This window comes from Lytechinus pictus, chromosome 1, assembly GCF_037042905.1.
Source record: "Lytechinus pictus isolate F3 Inbred chromosome 1, Lp3.0, whole genome shotgun sequence".
Classification (NCBI taxonomy): domain Eukaryota; kingdom Metazoa; phylum Echinodermata; class Echinoidea; order Temnopleuroida; family Toxopneustidae; genus Lytechinus; species Lytechinus pictus.
In genome coordinates, this window is record NC_087245.1 from 10176824 (window position 1) to 10194953 (window position 18130).

Genomic DNA, 18130 nt, shown 5'->3' on the forward strand with positions numbered 1-18130 from the left:
TTCATCTTTTTGGATAACTTTACTTCTAAAAAGACCATTTTCATAAAAATCAAGCTATAGTGTTTTTTTATTGTCATTTGTGGTTTTGCAACATTGTGCTTTATTAAAACTTGAAGCTTTTAATCTATGAAAAAATAATGTCCTGAAGTAAATTATGATTTACAGATAAGCTTATTTATGAAAAAGACCCTTTGGGTGACAAACCAAAATTTTGTGCTGCTCTTTTTTTTTTCTTTTTTTATAATTTATTTCAATATGGGGGACTTTCTTATATAGAAGCTTTTTAATTAAAAGAAAGCACAGTTTATATACGACTTACCGTGTATTATTGCACAAGCCTCCACATATATTTTGGCCATTGTTTATGCTAAAACCTTACAAATGAAAGTCATTTATCGACAAATTATAAACTGACGTTATCAAATGAATATCTCCAAAAAATTTTAAAAGGTCATCTGACATATATAAGCCTTGCTTTTTGAGAAACATGATTTGATGCAGGTATTCTGGCTTGCGGGTTCAAAGAGTCAATAATTTTTAAAGGCCATTTTTGTGACAAAGCAAATTTTTCTCTTTGTTGTGGGGGGGGGGGGGGGCTCATACACTGTGCTGTAATAAAAACTTGAAGCATTTAATCTATGAGAACAAATAAATGTCTTGAACTATAATTATAATTTACAGATAGGATTATTTAAAAAAAACGTATTGGTGACAAAGCTTAAGTTTGTGCGACTGTTCTTCATTTTTTGCTACGTTTTCAAAGTTGAAGTTATTTGGTGACAAACCAGAATTTTGAGGTGTTCTTTTATTAATTTGTTTATTTCATTTCAATATTGAGGATTTTTCTTTTATATGTAACAAACTCTTTCAACTAAAGATGACTTTTCATGGCAAAGTAAGGGGTCATTTTTGTTTTCTCAAGATAAATAACATGTGCTCTTTGTTTTGCCACTTAAATTCTTGCATAAAATGACTCTGGATAAGGAAAAAAAACATTTTAAAGAGTAAATCCACCCAACTCAAGTTGATTTGAATAAAAACAGAATGACCAAACAAGAAAAAACGCTGTATTTTATATGAATTCTGAGCCATTTTTTACTCTCATTATATGAAGAAAAAAAACACTAGGAATTGCATGTCATTTCTGCAACCTATTGAGATTCAATACAGATGCTTCCTTGCGGTCAAAACTGCAGAAATAAATATTGTATAAATGTATTTCATAATAAAATATGAGATTTCCAGAGTTCTTTGTAAGTTGGAGCCCTGATCTTTGAACCTAATTTTGAATGTCTTTATCTGAAATTATGATTTTCCTATAACTTCAGTTATAAAAAAAAACATTTTGGTGGCAAATCTAAATTTTGTGGAGTTGTTTTCATTTATATTTATGTTTTCAAAGTTCTAACATTATGTTTTAAAAAACTTAGGGCTTTTAATCTATGAAGATATTTCTAATGTCCCGAACTATAATTGTTTTTGGATAGCTTTACTTCTAAAAAAGACCATTTTCATAAAAAATCAAGCTATAGTGTTTTTTTATTTTCATTTGTGGTTTTGCAACATTGTGCTTTATTAAAACTTGAAGCTTTTAATCTATGAAAAAATAATGTCCTGAAGTAAATTATGATTTACAGATAAGCTTATTTATGAAAAAGACCCTTTGGGTGACAAACCAAAATTTTGTGCTGCTCTTTTTTTTTTCTTTTTTTATAATTTATTTCAATATGGGGGACTTTCTTATATAGAAGCTTTTCAATTAAAAGAAAGCATAGTCTATATACGACTTACCGTGTATTATTGCACAAGCCTCCACATATATTTTGGCCATTGTTTGTAAATGAAAGTAATTTATCGACAAATTATAAACTGACGTTATCAAATGAATATCTCCAAAAAATTTTAAAAGGTCATCTGACATATATAAGCCTTGCTTTTTGAGAAACATGATTTGATGCAGGTATTCTGGCTTGCGGGTTCAAAGAGTCAATAATTTTTAAAGGCCATTTTTGTGACAAAGCAAATTTTTCTCTTTGTTGTGGGGGGGGGCTCTTACACTGTGCTGTAATAAAAACTTGAAGCATTTAATCTATGAGAACAAATAAAAATGTCTTGAACTATAATTATAATTTACAGATAGGATTATTAAAAAAAACGTATTGGTGACAAAGCTAAAGTTTGTGCGACTGTTCTTCATTTTTTGCTATGTTTTCAAAGTTGAAGTTATTTGGTGACAAACCAGAATTTTGAGGTGTTCTTTTATTAATTTGTTTATTTCATTTCAATATTGAGGATTTTTCTTTTATATGTAACAAACTCTTTTAACTAAAGATGACTTTTCATGGCAAAGTAAGGGGTCATTTTTGTTTTCTCAAGATAAATAACATGTGCTCTTTGTTTTGCCACTTAAATTCTTGCATAAAATGACTCTGGATAAGGAAAAAAAAACATTTTAAAGAGTAAATCCACCCAACTCAAGTTGATTTGAATAAAAACAGAATGACCAAACAAGAAAAACGCTGTATTTTATATGAATTCTGAGCCATTTTTTACTCTCATTATATGAAGAAAAAAAACACTAGGAATTGCATGTCATTTCTGCAACCTATTGAGATTCAATACAGATGCTTCCTTGCGGTCAAAACTGCAGAAATAAATATTGTATAAATATATTTCATAATAAAATATGAGATTTCCGGAGTTCTTTGTAAGTCGGAGCCCTGATCTTTGAACCTAATTTTGAATGTCTTTATCTGAAATTATGATTTTCCTATAACTTCATATATAAAAAAAAAACATTTCGGTGGCAAATCTAAATTTTGTGGAGTTGTTTTCATTTATATTTATGTTTTCAAAGTTCTAACATTATGTTTTAAAAAACTTAGGGCTTTTAATCTATGAAGATATTTCTAATGTCCCGAACTATAATTGTTTTTGGATAGCTTTACTTCTAAAAAAGACCATTTTCATAAAAAAGCAAGCTATAGTGTTTTTTTATTTTCATTTGTGGTTTTGCAACATTGTGCTTTATTAAAACTTGAAGCTTTTAATCTATGAAAAAATAATGTCCTGAAGTAAATTATGATTTACAGATAAGCTTATTTATGAAAAAGACCCTTTGGGTGACAAACCTAAATTTTGTGCTGCTCTTTTTTTTTTCTTTTTTTATAATCTATTTCAATATGGGGGACTTTCTTATATAGAAGCTTTTTAATTAAAAGAAAGCATAGTCTATATACGACTTACCGTGTATTATTGCACAAGCCTCCACATATATTTTGGCCATTGTTTATGCTAAAACCTTACAAATGAAAGTCATTTATCAACAAATTATAAACTGACGTTATCAAATGAATATCTCCAAAAAATTTTAAAAGGTCATCTGACATATATAAGCCTTGCTTTTTGAGAAACATGATTTGATGCAGGTATTCTGGCTTGCGGGTTCAAAGAGTCAATAATTTTTAAAGGCCATTTTTGTGACAAAGCAAATTTTTCTCTTTGTTGTGGGGGGGGGGGCTCATACACTGTGCTGTAATAAAAACTTGAAGCATTTAATCTATGAGAACAAATAAATGTCTTGAACTATAATTATAATTTACAGATAGGATTATTAAAAAAAAACGTATTGGTGACAAAGCTTAAGTTTGTGCGACTGTTCTTCATTTTTTGCTATGTTTTCAAAGTTGAAGTTATTTGGTGACAAACCAGAATTTTGAGGTGTTCTTTTATTAATTTGTTTATTTCATTTCAATATTGAGGATTTTTCTTTTATATGTAACAAACTCTTTTAACTAAAGATGACTTTTCATGGCAAAGTAAGGGGTCATTTTTGTTTTCTCAAGATAAATAACATGTGCTCTTTGTTTTGCCACTTAAATTCTTGCATAAAATGACTCTGGATAAGGAAAAAAAAACATTTTAAAGAGTAAATCCACCCAACTCAAGTTGATTTGAATAAAAACAGAATGACCAAACAAGAAAAACGCTGTATTTTATATGAGTTCTGAGCCATTTTTTCACTCTCATTATATGAAGAAAAAAAACACTAGGAATTGCATGTCATTTCTGCAACCTATTGAGATTCAATACAGATGCTTCCTTGTGGTCAAAACTGCAGAAATAAATATTGTATAAATGTATTTCATAATAAAATATGAGATTTCCAGAGTTCAGCTTGGTGACATTTATACTGTATATGCCTTTTGGTGATATTTCTCAGCTGACAACGCTAGACCTCATTTATCGCCAGGCAGAGTTTAAATAACATAATATAGTCATAATTTTGACTGGTTTGGTATTCTTTCCAAGAATTAATTAGGGTCTTTTGGGGGGAATATATTTTGGAGTAAAAAATGATTCTGAAAATTGCTTAAATTACTGTCTTTCCTCTCTGCTCATGCTTGTCAATCTTTCCACAGAATAGAATGGAAATTGTCCATTTTAAATTATTTATCATTTCAATTCTTTTACCATATTCAAAATTCAATAGTCATTATTGTTATTTCCATGTTGTATTACCTCACATGAAATCACTAACTAATCAAAACACATGTCATTATTGTATATTTCAAATTATATCTTTATTTTCATTTATATGTTCGTTATACGCTTATTTGAATTTTTCATGATTTTTTTTCTTCATTTTTTATGTAATAAAAAAGGAGTGATGGTATAAAGTCTCTAAAAGTATTAAAAAAGATAAAAGGTGAATTGGGTATCCCCTAGATAAAAATGAATAGCAAGTGATTTAAAAGAAGAGCTAAAAGCAACTAAGTAATAAAAAAAGAGTTAATTTTTTTTTTACTCATTACTTTATCAATGATTTTGTTGAATTGTTGCCTTTTGGTTGTTAATTGTTCCCTTCTGCCATTCTGGTAATTAATGACATTGTCTCATATAGAACTAGTTTAAATTTTTATACAGGCTTCCTGGGATCCATGCTAGTATCATACACACCAAATTATATGAGCCTAGGTTAAGTTGAACTTAAGTTATCTTGTTTACAATGAATGCAGAAGGGTAAGATGAAAATACCCACTGTGACCTTGGCCTTCGACGTTTTGACCTCAAAATTAATAGGCTTCCTGGGATCCATGCTAGTATCATACACACCAAATTATATGAGCCTAGGTTAAGTTCAACTGAAGTTATCACGTTTACAAGGACTGCAGAAGGATACGATGAAAATATGTCACCGTGACCTTGACCTTTGGACCTCAAAATCAATAGACTTCCTGGGATCTATGCTAGTATATCATACATACAAAATTATATGAGCCTAGGTTAAGCTGAAGTTATCGCGTTTACAAGGAAAAATTAATGGAAGGACGGATGGGCGCAAAAAAGAAAACATCTAATTTGATGTTTTTTTGGCCCAGATTACAAATCCAGGCATTGAGAGAGAACATACATGTAAGGCAGATTTTGTGTTGTTTTAGTAAGCAACCCTCAAAAACCAATTTATTTGGTTGTTATCTGACTGAATGAATAATTGCCAATACCTTAAAAGAGATTTTAGGGATAGGGGTTACTACTGGATACCAATATGCAAAAAACATTCCCAAGATAAATACCTTTTGTCCAAGCTTCATGAACTAGCTCAATACATATTACACTTCAAAGTAATGATGACAATTCAAAAACTTAACCTTAGGTTAAGCTTTTGATGTTGATTCCCCCAACATAGTCCAAGTTCATTGACCCTAAATGACATTTGACCTTGGTCATGTGACCCGAAACTATATAAGGCAGGATGTTAACCCTTATGTCCAAGTTTCATGAACTAGGTCCACAATATACTTTATAAGTGATGACATTTGATAACATCAACCACAACATGGTCAAAGTTCATTGATCTTGGCCATGTGACCTGAAAATCATGCACACTGATTTCCCTTACGTCCAAGTTTTATGAAATAGGCATATAATTATGATATTTCACAAACTTAACCTTGGATATGATTTCAATGTCTTACAGTCTTGCTCTGATATGTCCAGGCAAGGCAAAATTTATTACCTGATTTTACAATAAAAAGGAGATAGAATTATTAAAATCAGCTAAAATAATGAATGATAAAAACCAGTTAAAATAGTAAAATTTATGAAAATTATAAAATGAATGTTAAAATTATTCAAAAGCAGATATAGGTAATAAGTGAACATTTCATTCATAAAAAAAATCAAGCCACAGGGCCAGGTTCCACTGACCGATGGACACAAAATGTATTCATAATGGATATAGTGGAAGAGCAAAATTTCGCAGGTGGCTATATCTGTTTTCATCCTCTCCACACAACGGACGAAATGGGCGAACAATGAAATCACTTTGGACGGATGCTCGATGGATATAGAGCATATGAAATATGTATGCAAAGAGTACACAATGATACATAACATTTTCCAATGGATGGCAATATTCTTTTCCAAATGTTTTTAAAAGGAGATATGAAACCCAACTTCTCAATAAAGTTCAAATGATGTATAATCAAGTTTTTTTTTTTAGTAATTATTGTTGATATATATACTTTTTTGTCATTGTGTTATAATTTGCATTTCCCACTTTTATGTTCAATGTTTATAATATCATATATATTCAGTTTCCAGATGTTGACAGACCAGTTTGTTATTTGGGACTGGGACAGCAATACTGTTCGAAATATAATATTTTAATTGTCAATATATCTTGTAAACATATTGATCAACATAACAATGCTGAATATCTGGAAATATGACTTGATTAAAAAATAGATTTAATATCTTTACATATTCAGACAAAGATGTAAACAATTTCATCACAAAAGGCAGAAAACAGAGATTGAATATATCTGATCTTGTTACACAAGTAAAAAAAACCCTGTAAATTGCACCTATGTGCAGCAGATATAGCGTTAGAGTTGTCTATATTATAAAAAAAATTGATGTTTTGGAAAAGATTATTAATTTTGAATGACATAAAATTCATAACTGTTTATGTGGTTATAAAGTTTGTTATATGGGACTGGGACAGCAATGCTGTTTATATTCAAATTGTAAATATATCTTGTAAACATATTAATCAACATAACAATGCTGAATATCTGTAAACATATTAATCAACATAACAATGCTGAATATCTGGAAATATGACTTGATTAAAATATAAATTTAATATCTTTACATATTCAGAAAAAGATGCAAAAAATTTCATCACAAAAGGCAGAAAACAGAGATTGAATATATCTGATCTTGTTACACAAGTAAAAAAAACCCTGTAAATTGCACCTATGTGCAGCTGATATAGCATCAGATTTGTCTTTATTATAAAAAAAAATTGATGTTTTGGAAAAGATTATTAACTTTGAATAACATAAAATTCATAACGGTTTATGTGGTTATAAACTAAGTCTTAATGTTGATGGACCAGTTTGTTATATGGGACTGGGACAGCAATGCTGTTTATATTCAAATTGTAAATATATCTTGTAAACATATTAATCACCATTACAATGCTGAATATCTGTAAACATATTAATCAACATAACAATGCTGAATATCTGGAAATATGACTTGATTAAAATATAAATTTAATATCTTTACATATTCAGAAAAAGATGCAAAAAATTTCATCACAAAAGGCAGAAAACAGAGATTTAATATATCTGATCGTGTTACACAAGTAAAAAAAACCCTGTAAATTGCACCTATGTGCAGCTGAAATAGCATTAGATTTGTCTTTATCATAAAAAAAGATATTTTTGGAAAAGATTATTAATTTTGAAAAACATAAAATTCATAGCTGTTTATATGGTTATAAACTAAGTCTTAATGTTGACAGACCAGTTTGTTATTTGGGACTGGAACAGCAATGCTGTTCAAAATATAATATTTTGATTGTAAATATATCTTGTAAACATATTGATCAATAAAACTATGCTGAATGTATGGAAATATGACTTGATTAAAAAACAAGTTGAATATCTTTACATATATTGACAAAATATGGAAAAAAATTAAAGGTAAAAAGCTTTTTAGTTACCCACCTTACACATTTTTATGAGAATCCGATTTGAAGTTAGTTTACAAATCTAGCATTTTCCCACGTTTTGATTTGTTTATGATCCAGGAACCCCAAAATGAACTGTTTGCTAAATAAAAAATATAAGACAGGACTGGGCCACTCATCTTGAATATTAATTCATGTTATCATTTTAAACAATTATTTCAATATCAAATTAGGATGGTAGTCTGTCAAATCAAAGCGTAAAATAAATTCAAATATGGGACACAAATCCCTTCAAACTAAGTCCTATCTCGTCTAGAGAAGCCTTTCCAATATTGCTATTATTGCAAAAAAATTTTTTAACAATCTGAAACTAAGTGCATCTATGGAAAGTTCAAATAGAGAGTGACTCAGTTTAGTTGCAAAAGGGGTTAGATCAACTTTGGACCATTCTGAGAAAAACCATGTTTTTTATTCTCTTTTATTGCAATATTCTTATGAGAAACTTGATTGTCATGATGTATTACCCTATCATGTGAACATAAAATTGGGTATAAAAGAAATCTACCTGTCTCCAATTTTTTTTCTATATATTTTAAAAAAAAATATCAATGTGGACTTTACCCCCTTTTGCAACTAAACTGAAATGGACCTAACTCCTTTTTTTTTAATGTGATTTTTCTTTGCCATTTTAGTTCACTTTTTAATAGGAATTTCACCTTTTCTTTGGTATCATCTTATAGAGCTACTAAAAATCTATACATTAAGAGATAAAAATCTCTTGAAAAATGGACCTTACCCCTTTTGCAAGTGAGCTCTTCAAATACAGAATTAGGACCAAACCAGAGATACTAAGATATTGAAATTTGGAGGAAAAAATTATTGTAAACCTGTATAATTCAGTAAAATAACAAATACAACGCTGGTTTTCAGTATCATTTAAAATCCTCAATAATGAATCACTACCAATATGACAAAGACTTTGTACAACTAAATTTCGAATAATGCAGATTTAATGAGATACAATAAAATATCTTTATTGTTTAATTGTCGCATGCAAAATTATTTTTGAATACGTGTCAGTTCATAGTGTTTATTGATGATTGTATTATCAATAATTATTTGATTATCTAGCTGTTCCTTTTGATTGCAAATGAAATTCCTGAGGGAAAAGGTGAACAAAAGAAAAATATTGCAATTACTCATAATCTTTCCAATCACAAGGAAAATTCTCGTACCTAAGAGCAAATGCTGCCGAAGAACAGTTTGTATAAAGTCCTTATCATTAAAAAAGTCACCCTAAAAAATTGAAAAAATAAAAATGGGCATAATTTTTTTCACATTCTTAGGCTTTGGTCTCATCTACCAGATGAAAGTATAATTTTTGAGACTCTAATGCTTCAGTGAGCACTGTCCATTTGTGTAAAGCTCACAGAAACTGGTTTGCCCAGAAATTATGAGTTTTACATTGAGTAAATGGGAAAGGCAAAAATACAAAGTGACCGTGCTGTATATTTAACATCCTGGGGGCATTTTCGTTCAATGAAAATGAAATTTCATGCCTGGGTAAACAAACTTTTAGGTTGTTTATAACATTTGGATAAGATGACATAAAATGAAACAAAATCAATGTAAACATTTCAGACATCTGATCTCAACCATTTAAAGGGGTGTTTAAATTTCATACTTCATATCATACTTGTTTCTCGATTCCCCAGACATGACAAGTACCAAAAGTAAACTCAAGCCTTTTACTTTGTGCCAATCACTGCTCAAGTAAAGCAGATATCATTGCAATGGTCCAGTTATGTGTAGGTATGGGGGGGGGGAAGCTTGAAGGGGTGTTTTGGTGACCCTCATGAAGCTCTACCAGATGGATGAAAAAAAAAAATTGGTCAACAAATTAAGTAGAAGAGGCATTTTCTGTGATTTATGAATAAATTTTGAATAAATTAAAATTATTTTCTACTCAAAATGTCAAGATTCTGTGTAGGAGTTTGGTGAACCTCATGAAATTCACCAGATGGAAGAAAAAAAATCAAAATTGATCAACAAATAAAGAAAAAGCTTTATATGTGAATTTTCAAAAATATGCATAAATAAGCATACAAGTTTTTCTAGTCAAAATTTCAAAATTCTGAGTAGAAGTTTGGTGAACCTCATGAATCTTTACCAGAAGGAAGCAAAAAAATCAAATCGGTCTACCAATAAAGGAGAAGCATTTTTTGTGAATTTTGAAAATGCACATTAGCATATTAAATGAGTTTCGAAATTCTTTGAAAATTTTTTGAATTTCCCACCTAATGCTATCATGTAGAGCAAAGAGAATTGGGATCTGACTTGAAATGACAAAGAAGCATTTTAAATTAAGGTCAACAAATAAAGAAGAGGCATTTCCTGTGATTTATGAATTTTGCATAAATTAGCGTAAATAATTTTCTCCTCAAAATTTCAATATTCTGTGTAGAAATTTGGTGAACTTTAGGAAGCTGAAAGAAAAAAAAAGATGAAAGAAAAAAAATCAAAATTGGTTAACAAATAAAGTAGTATTTCATGTGAATTTTATAAATGCGCATAAATTAGCATTTTCAATGAGTTTCAAAATTCTGTGTAGAAGTTTTGAATCCCCCACCTAGTGCTATCACATAAAGCAGACAGAATTAAAATCGGACTTGAAATACGAAGAAGCATTTTTATATTGTGGACGGACAATCGATGACGGATGCCACGCCATGGCATAAGCTCGTCTTGAGCTATAAAGAAATTAATTGAATGGAAAGAGACCTATGTCATGAACTAGATCAAAGTCAAACTTATGAAATTTCATCAAAACACTAAAAAAAATGTCAAAGTTCAAGGGAGAAAAATTATGTATGACCATAGCCATGTAACCTGAAAAGAATACAAAACAATTACTGATACTTGACTACTTTTATATCCAAGTTTCATGAACTAAATTGGTGAAAGTCATTTCATTTAAAAAACTTTAACTAGTTTAACCCTAACTAAGCCGGGCTTTTTTGGCTGTTCTGTGGCCGGGGGGGGGGGGGGGGGTTGATTCAACCCCCCCTGAGATCTCGGCCGCCTATCGCACGAGCGCCGCAAAAATTTGCACGCTGGTAGTGTGTGATGGAAGTGTGCGATGTAATTTACAAGGCTGTATGGTAAAATTTTCCAAAATAATGATATTTTATTTTATATGAATTAATTATGCTAATTTATGCATAAATCATACTTTTTGCTCTAATTCACTAAATAAAGCTCCTAGAATGCTAATTTTTTATTAAAAATATTCTTTGTAGCATTCTTAACAATCACAATTGAAAAAAACTTCGTTTTGGAAATCAATTTCTTATGTATTTTATTGTTCTATGAATTTCTTATGTATTTCTTTGTTTTTCAACCTTTTGTTTTTCTTTGTTTTTTTCACCAGATTTATTGCACAACCTTTTGAAGCATAATTATGCTAAAATCAATTGATTTCAGCTGTTTAAAGTAAAAATAATCATATCTTTATGAATAAGATGAGAAAACTCAATTTGCATTGACTTTGTACACAAAATCACGTTTTGGAACAATTTTTGGTCTGACATGCACTTACGAAATGTTGCGTAATTTCGGAACCACATACCCGGGTTTGTAAATTTGGTCTCAAAAGATGCGCAAGACTTAAAAGTATAAACTCTTCTGTGAGTGGCGCGGTCCAAAAATTTCGCGCAGTGGAATGATCGCAGAAAATGTTGAGGGGGTGGTTGATTCAATCCCCCCTGCCATTTTAGGGAAGATTTCAATGTTGATACCACAAAAATGGTCAAAGTTCATTGACTGTAACTGACCTTTTTCATTTGGCCTGAAAATCAAGCAAAATGATGAGTGATACATGATTATTTCAATGTCCAAGTTTCAGGGAAAAAGTCCATATACATTTTAAGTTATAAAATTTCAAAAACTAAACCTTGAGTAAGATTTAAAATTTTGATATTGCCGCTGCCGTCAGAAAAGCGGCACCTTCAATCTTGCTGTGCTCTGCAGCCACAACAATGAATTAATTTGTTTTCCCTACATATTTCTTTGTTTGTCAACTTTTTGTTTTTTACTATTTTATATGGAAATTGTTGCCATTTTTATTCTGATCTAATACCAGATAAAATTGATTAAGCTTCAATCAGAAATGTATTTTGGCTAAAAACACAATTTGCACTAGACTTGTAGATGAATTCATGTGAGTTTTTTTTAGCAACTTTGGGTCTGACATTCACTAAAATGATGAATATAATAAAAGGGGTGGCAAATATGGTTTCAAAAGTTGCACAAGTCTCAAAGAAATATTCACTGAACGACATGTCATCAGCTTTTCGCAGTAGAGATTTCTCGCAAAAAAACAGCAGGGGGGATGCCATCCTCCAACTCATTTATGGAGAGAGGGTGCGATACATCCTCAAAAGTAAAATAAAATTGTCACAAGAGAATAAACAAAATAAACAAAAATAATAAACCAAATACTTTAACGGTCAGATTAGAATGTAAAAGAATGCATTGCAATTTACTTGATTCTTATTATTAAACCTTCACCAATGATTAGGCCTTTAGTGTGAAGGCATCTTGTGCTTGCATCAAACACTGTTGCCTGTACACACCTGTGTTTCTTGGTTATCATTTATTGTTTGTTTTAAAGTGAGTGGGTCTTCAGTTTTCCTGGACACTTTGACACTATTTGGATATAAATCACTCTTGATCAAATCATGGTAGATCTTATGACAAGCAAACATAACGTAATGCCACTTGTGATTGCTTTCATGGTAAAGTAATTATCTCACATTTCCTGGCCTGACTCTGTTGCCCAAGGCTTAATGAGGCTTGGAAAGTTGTCAATGGGACACCAAGTTTGCTTTTTCCTATCCCTGTTACAGGTATTTCCAATGCATTTTACAAAGTCTGGGGTCAGGAAATAATCCATACTACATGAAAGCTAACGCCCCACTGACTTAAAACTTTAACTTTGAAGATAGCCAAGTAACTACTGACAGGAATATATCTCCAAAGATTAAGGAGACCGTGCATAGGAGCTTCCCAAAGATGGTAGTCATTAAATTTTGGACCATGTATAAGAACAAAATGCGAAGACTGGGAGAAATTATTCTTTATATTCAGAATACATAAAATGTGCTTTTATTCATATTAGCATAGAGACAGTCAGATGGTGCAACAAAGTTTAGCATCATTTTGGGGAAATTCCAATTGGATATAAAGGAACAGAAACCTATTTCCCAATCAGATTTCTAATTTTTAATAATTCTTGTGCAACAGCACCCCTCGAAATCCGCATCTGCAGATTCTTGTGCAACAGTACTCTTCAAAATCAACATCTGCAGATTCTTGTCCAACAGCATTCTTCAAAATCCACATCTGCAGATTCTTGTCCAACATCATTCATCAAAATCCACATCTGCAGATTCTTGTCCAACAGCACTCTTAAAAATCCACATCTGCAGATTCTTATCCAATATCATTCTTCAAAACCCACATCTGCAGATTGCGTGACAGCACTCTTCAAAATCCACATCTGCAGATTTTTGTGTGATAGCACTCTTCAAAATCCACATCTGCAGATTCTCGTGCAACACCACTACTCAAAATCCACATCTGCAGATTCTTGTGCAACACCACTACTCAAAATCCACATCCATAGATTTTGTGCAACACCACTCTTTAAAATCCACATCTGCAGATTCTTGTGCAACAGCACTCTTCAAAATCCCCATCTGCAGATTGCGTGACAGCACTCTTCAAAATCCACATCTGCAGATTTTTGGGTGATAGCACTCTTCAAATTCCACATCTGCAGATTCTTGTGCAACACCACTCTCCAAAATCCACATCTGCAGATTCTTGTGCAACAGCATTCTTGAAGATCCACATCTGCAGATTCTTGTGCAACACCACTCTTTAAATTCCACATCTGCAGATTCTTGTGTGACAGCATTCTTGAAGATCCACATCTGCAGATTCTTGTTCAACAGCACTCTTTAAATTCCACATCTGCAGATTCTTGTGCAACAGCACTCTTAAAAATCCACATCTGCAGATTCTTGTGTGACAGCACTCTTCAAAATCTACATTTGCAGATTCTTGTGCAACACCACTCTTTAAAATCCACATCTGCAGATTCTTGTGCAACAGCACTCTTCAAAATCCCCATCTGCAGATTGCGTGACAGCACTCTTCAAAATCCACATCTGCAGATTTTTGTGTGATAGCACTCTTCAAAATCCACATCTGCAGATTCTCGTGCAACACCACTCTTTAAAATCCACATCTGCAGATTCTTGTGCAACAGCACTCTTCAAAATCCCCATCTGCAGATTGCGTGACAGCACTCTTCAAAATCCACATCTGCAGATTTTTGTGTGATAGCACTCTTCAAAATCCACATCTGCAGATTCTCGTGCAACACCACTACTAAAAATCCACATCTGCAGATTTTGTGCAACACCACTCTTTAAAATCCACATCTGCAGATTCTTGTGCAACAGCACTCTTAAAAATCCCCAACTGCTAATTGCGTGACAGCACTCTTTTCAAAATCCACATCTGCAGATTTTTGTGTGATAGCACTCTTCAAAATCCACATCTGCAGATTCTTGTGCAACACCACTACTCAAAATCCACATCTATAGATTCTTGTGCAACACCACTCTTTAAAATCCACATCTGCAGATTCTTGTGCAACAGCACTCTTCAAAATCCCCATCTGCAGATTGCGTGACAGCACTCTTCAAATTCCACATCTGCAGATTCTTGTGCAACACCACTCTCCAAAATCCACATCTGCAGATTCTTGTGCAACAGCATTCTTGAAGATCCACATCTGCAGATTCTTGTGCAACAGCACTCTTTAAATTCCACATCTGCAGATTCTTGTGTGATAGCACTCTTCAAAATCTACATTTGCAGATTCTTGTGCAACACCACTCTTTAAAATCCACATCTGCAGATTCTTGTGTAACAGCACTCTTCAAAATCCCCATCTGCAGATTGCGTGACAGCACTCTTCAAAATCCACATCTGCAGATTTTTGTGTGATAGCACTCTTCAAATTCCACATCTGCAGATTCTTATGCAACAGCATTCTTGAAGATCCACATCTGCAGATTCTTGTGCAATGTTCAGCACTCTTTAAATTCCACATCTACAGATTCTTGTGCAACAGCACTCTTTAAATTCCACATCTGCAGATTCTTGTGCAACAGCACTCTTTAAATTCCACATCTGCAGATTCTTGTGCAACAGCACTCTTAAAAATCCACATCTGCAGATTTTTGTGCAACAGCACTCTTCAAATATCAAGGATGGAAATGCACATTTTGCAGTTTGTGTGCAGTGCCGAATCGAGGGACAGCTTCTTTAATGAAATTTGTTGCCAGTTTTGGCTCCTTGATTTGGAGGTATAGGCTTTGGACCTTCAAACAGCCTCATATCACTTTCCCATGATAAACAATGACTAGATCTGTTATCTTCCCCAAAAGAATGAACCTATTTGGCCTTCATAGTCACTTCTGATTGTAATTTTTAAAAAAATATGTAAAGCTAAGCCTGCTGAATATGAGCACTGTAAACAGTGCACATACTTAGCAAATGTTTCACAAATTCACTTTCAACATCATACACTCACAAACATTACCATCAGCAGCTGGTACTTTGAATCTTTCTCTGTTTGCTCTCTGCCTTCAGGGGTGTCTCCATATAAAGTCCATGTTCCGATTGTACAGAAGGAAACCTATAGTTCAAGTCACCAACAGTTTCCCAAAAGCCTCCTCGTCACTTTAACCTGATGAGACTAAAACAAAAGGTTAAACACTGCATGGATGGTACAAATGTCTATGAATCAAACAGCTAAGAAAGCCATGTGCAGAAAACAATAATCCTGTGTCCCAAATTTACTGCTGTTAAAAAGTCCCTAAAAGGATAAGGAATATGACTTACCTCTTTGTCCTTCATCTTCAAAAAGTCCACAATCCCTAACCAAAGAAACATTACTCCATTGCTAACTCTTTTTCATTCCATCTCTTATCCTTCATTTACAACATCACCATAAAAATTATTCTCTTTCCATTATTCTAAACCTACTAGTATCATCCCCCTACCAACCCTACACTTCAACATCAATAGGGCTAAGCAAATCTCTATCTACAATACAGTTTTGTAAAAAAAAAAAAAATTAAAAATGAATGGAAAAATAGAAGCCAGACTACAGTGTAGAGTACTAAAGTCAATCTAAATTGTGGATGAAGCAAGATCTCCATATGACTCAGTCACGTTGAATTAAAGCTAATGTACTTTTCATGACTAAAACGCAAACTGGAATCAAATCTAAAAGGGATCAATCACCCTTTTAACCAAACATATATATAATACTGATTAAAAAAACCCAATTCAACAAGGAGGCTTGTAGCACATTGAATACTCACAAAGAAAATGAAAAAAAAATGCAAAAAATATGCATTTAGCTCTATTTCAACAGGGCTACTTCAGACCAGAATTTAAAGGAGGATTGACTACCCCCCCCCTTCTGGCAACCAATTAGATGATCAGGTTGGGTTAATCTATGAGTTGTAGATGAATGGCATGTGTAGCCAAAGACGGACAGATACTGATAATGTACGTGACAACTTCCCACCCACTCCCCCCAAAAAAAGAAGAAAAAAAATCTCCATTGACAGTGATAAGATTTGTGTTTGTACAATATATACATTTTTTTCTAATCTGGGTTTACTTTGAATAAAATAATATACTGAAAATAACACGATTTTCCAGCTCCCATGTAGATAATAGCACAAATATAATTTTTCATCATTCACTGGAATTCCTGGCTTAATACTCATGGGATCTTATGCCCTCATATTTGCTGCTCCGTTCACCGACAATTTAAGGGACAAGCCCGGTCAGCCCATTACTCACAGGAGCTCTAACAAATAAAGGCACCAGCCCCCAATAAGAAGCCAATCAGACAAGTGAGTGATGACAAAATAAGATTTATAAAGCTGGCTGAGCATGCTGTTTGCCTTCATTCCTGGCCCAGGGGCCCGTTTCATAAAGCTGTTCGTTAGTTACGAACAACTTTACGCACGACTGGTGATCCTATCTTGTGCTATGTGATGTCCCTGTATAATTGATTTATGACCTAAGAACATGTTCCAGTCGTTCGTAAAGTTGTGCGTAACTTTACGAACAGCTTTATGAAACACCACCCAGGTCCATCATTTACAGGACATGATCTCCCAACCAGAAATTAAAAAAACAAACTTTTCTCCTCCTCCCCCCATAAAAACATAACTAGGCATGGTGTTTGCTTACAGTTTTCTAATTTACAGGTTACCATCGTCCAGTTAGGAATGAAGAAAATATTATTGTTGAATAAATAAAATAATCTAATCCACCTCCCCCACCACCACAAACCAACAAAACAACCTGAACCCCCCCCCCCCCTTTGCAACCATCCAGAGTTGACTGGGCATGCCGTTCACCTACAGTTTAAGGGACTTTGCTCTGTAGGCATCATTCACAGGTCACCATCTCTCAGTCAGGCATAAAAAAATCACTACCCCCATCCCCCCCCCTCAAAAATTCAAACACAAGTCACTGGGCATATGCTGTTCACAAAAGGATCAGTATTTACTGGTTATCTTGCAGTTAATAATAAATTATTATTGATGACTCATATACTTTCATCACTCCTGCCCCCCTACCCCACAGTGATCCCAAGAAATCAACTGACTGGGCATGTCATTTACCTACAGTTTAAGAGATTCGGCTGGGTAGGATCATTATTCACAGGTCACCATCTCCCAGTCAGGAATAAAAAACACTATCCCACCCCACCCCACCCCCAAGAAAGCACAAGTCACTTGCCATTTCCTTCAACTAAAAAACATTTTCACTGGTTACCATCTTCCAGTTAGGAATAAAGAAAATATTGTATGTATTAACTTAATAATATAACTCAATCCCTCCACCTCCCCCCCCCCTCAAAGCTGACTGGGCTACGTTCACTTACATTATAGAGGAGTAAAGGAACTATGAAAAGTAGGCTTATCATTCACAGGTCACCATCTGCCAGTCAGAAAAAAAAAACACTCACCCGCACCCCAC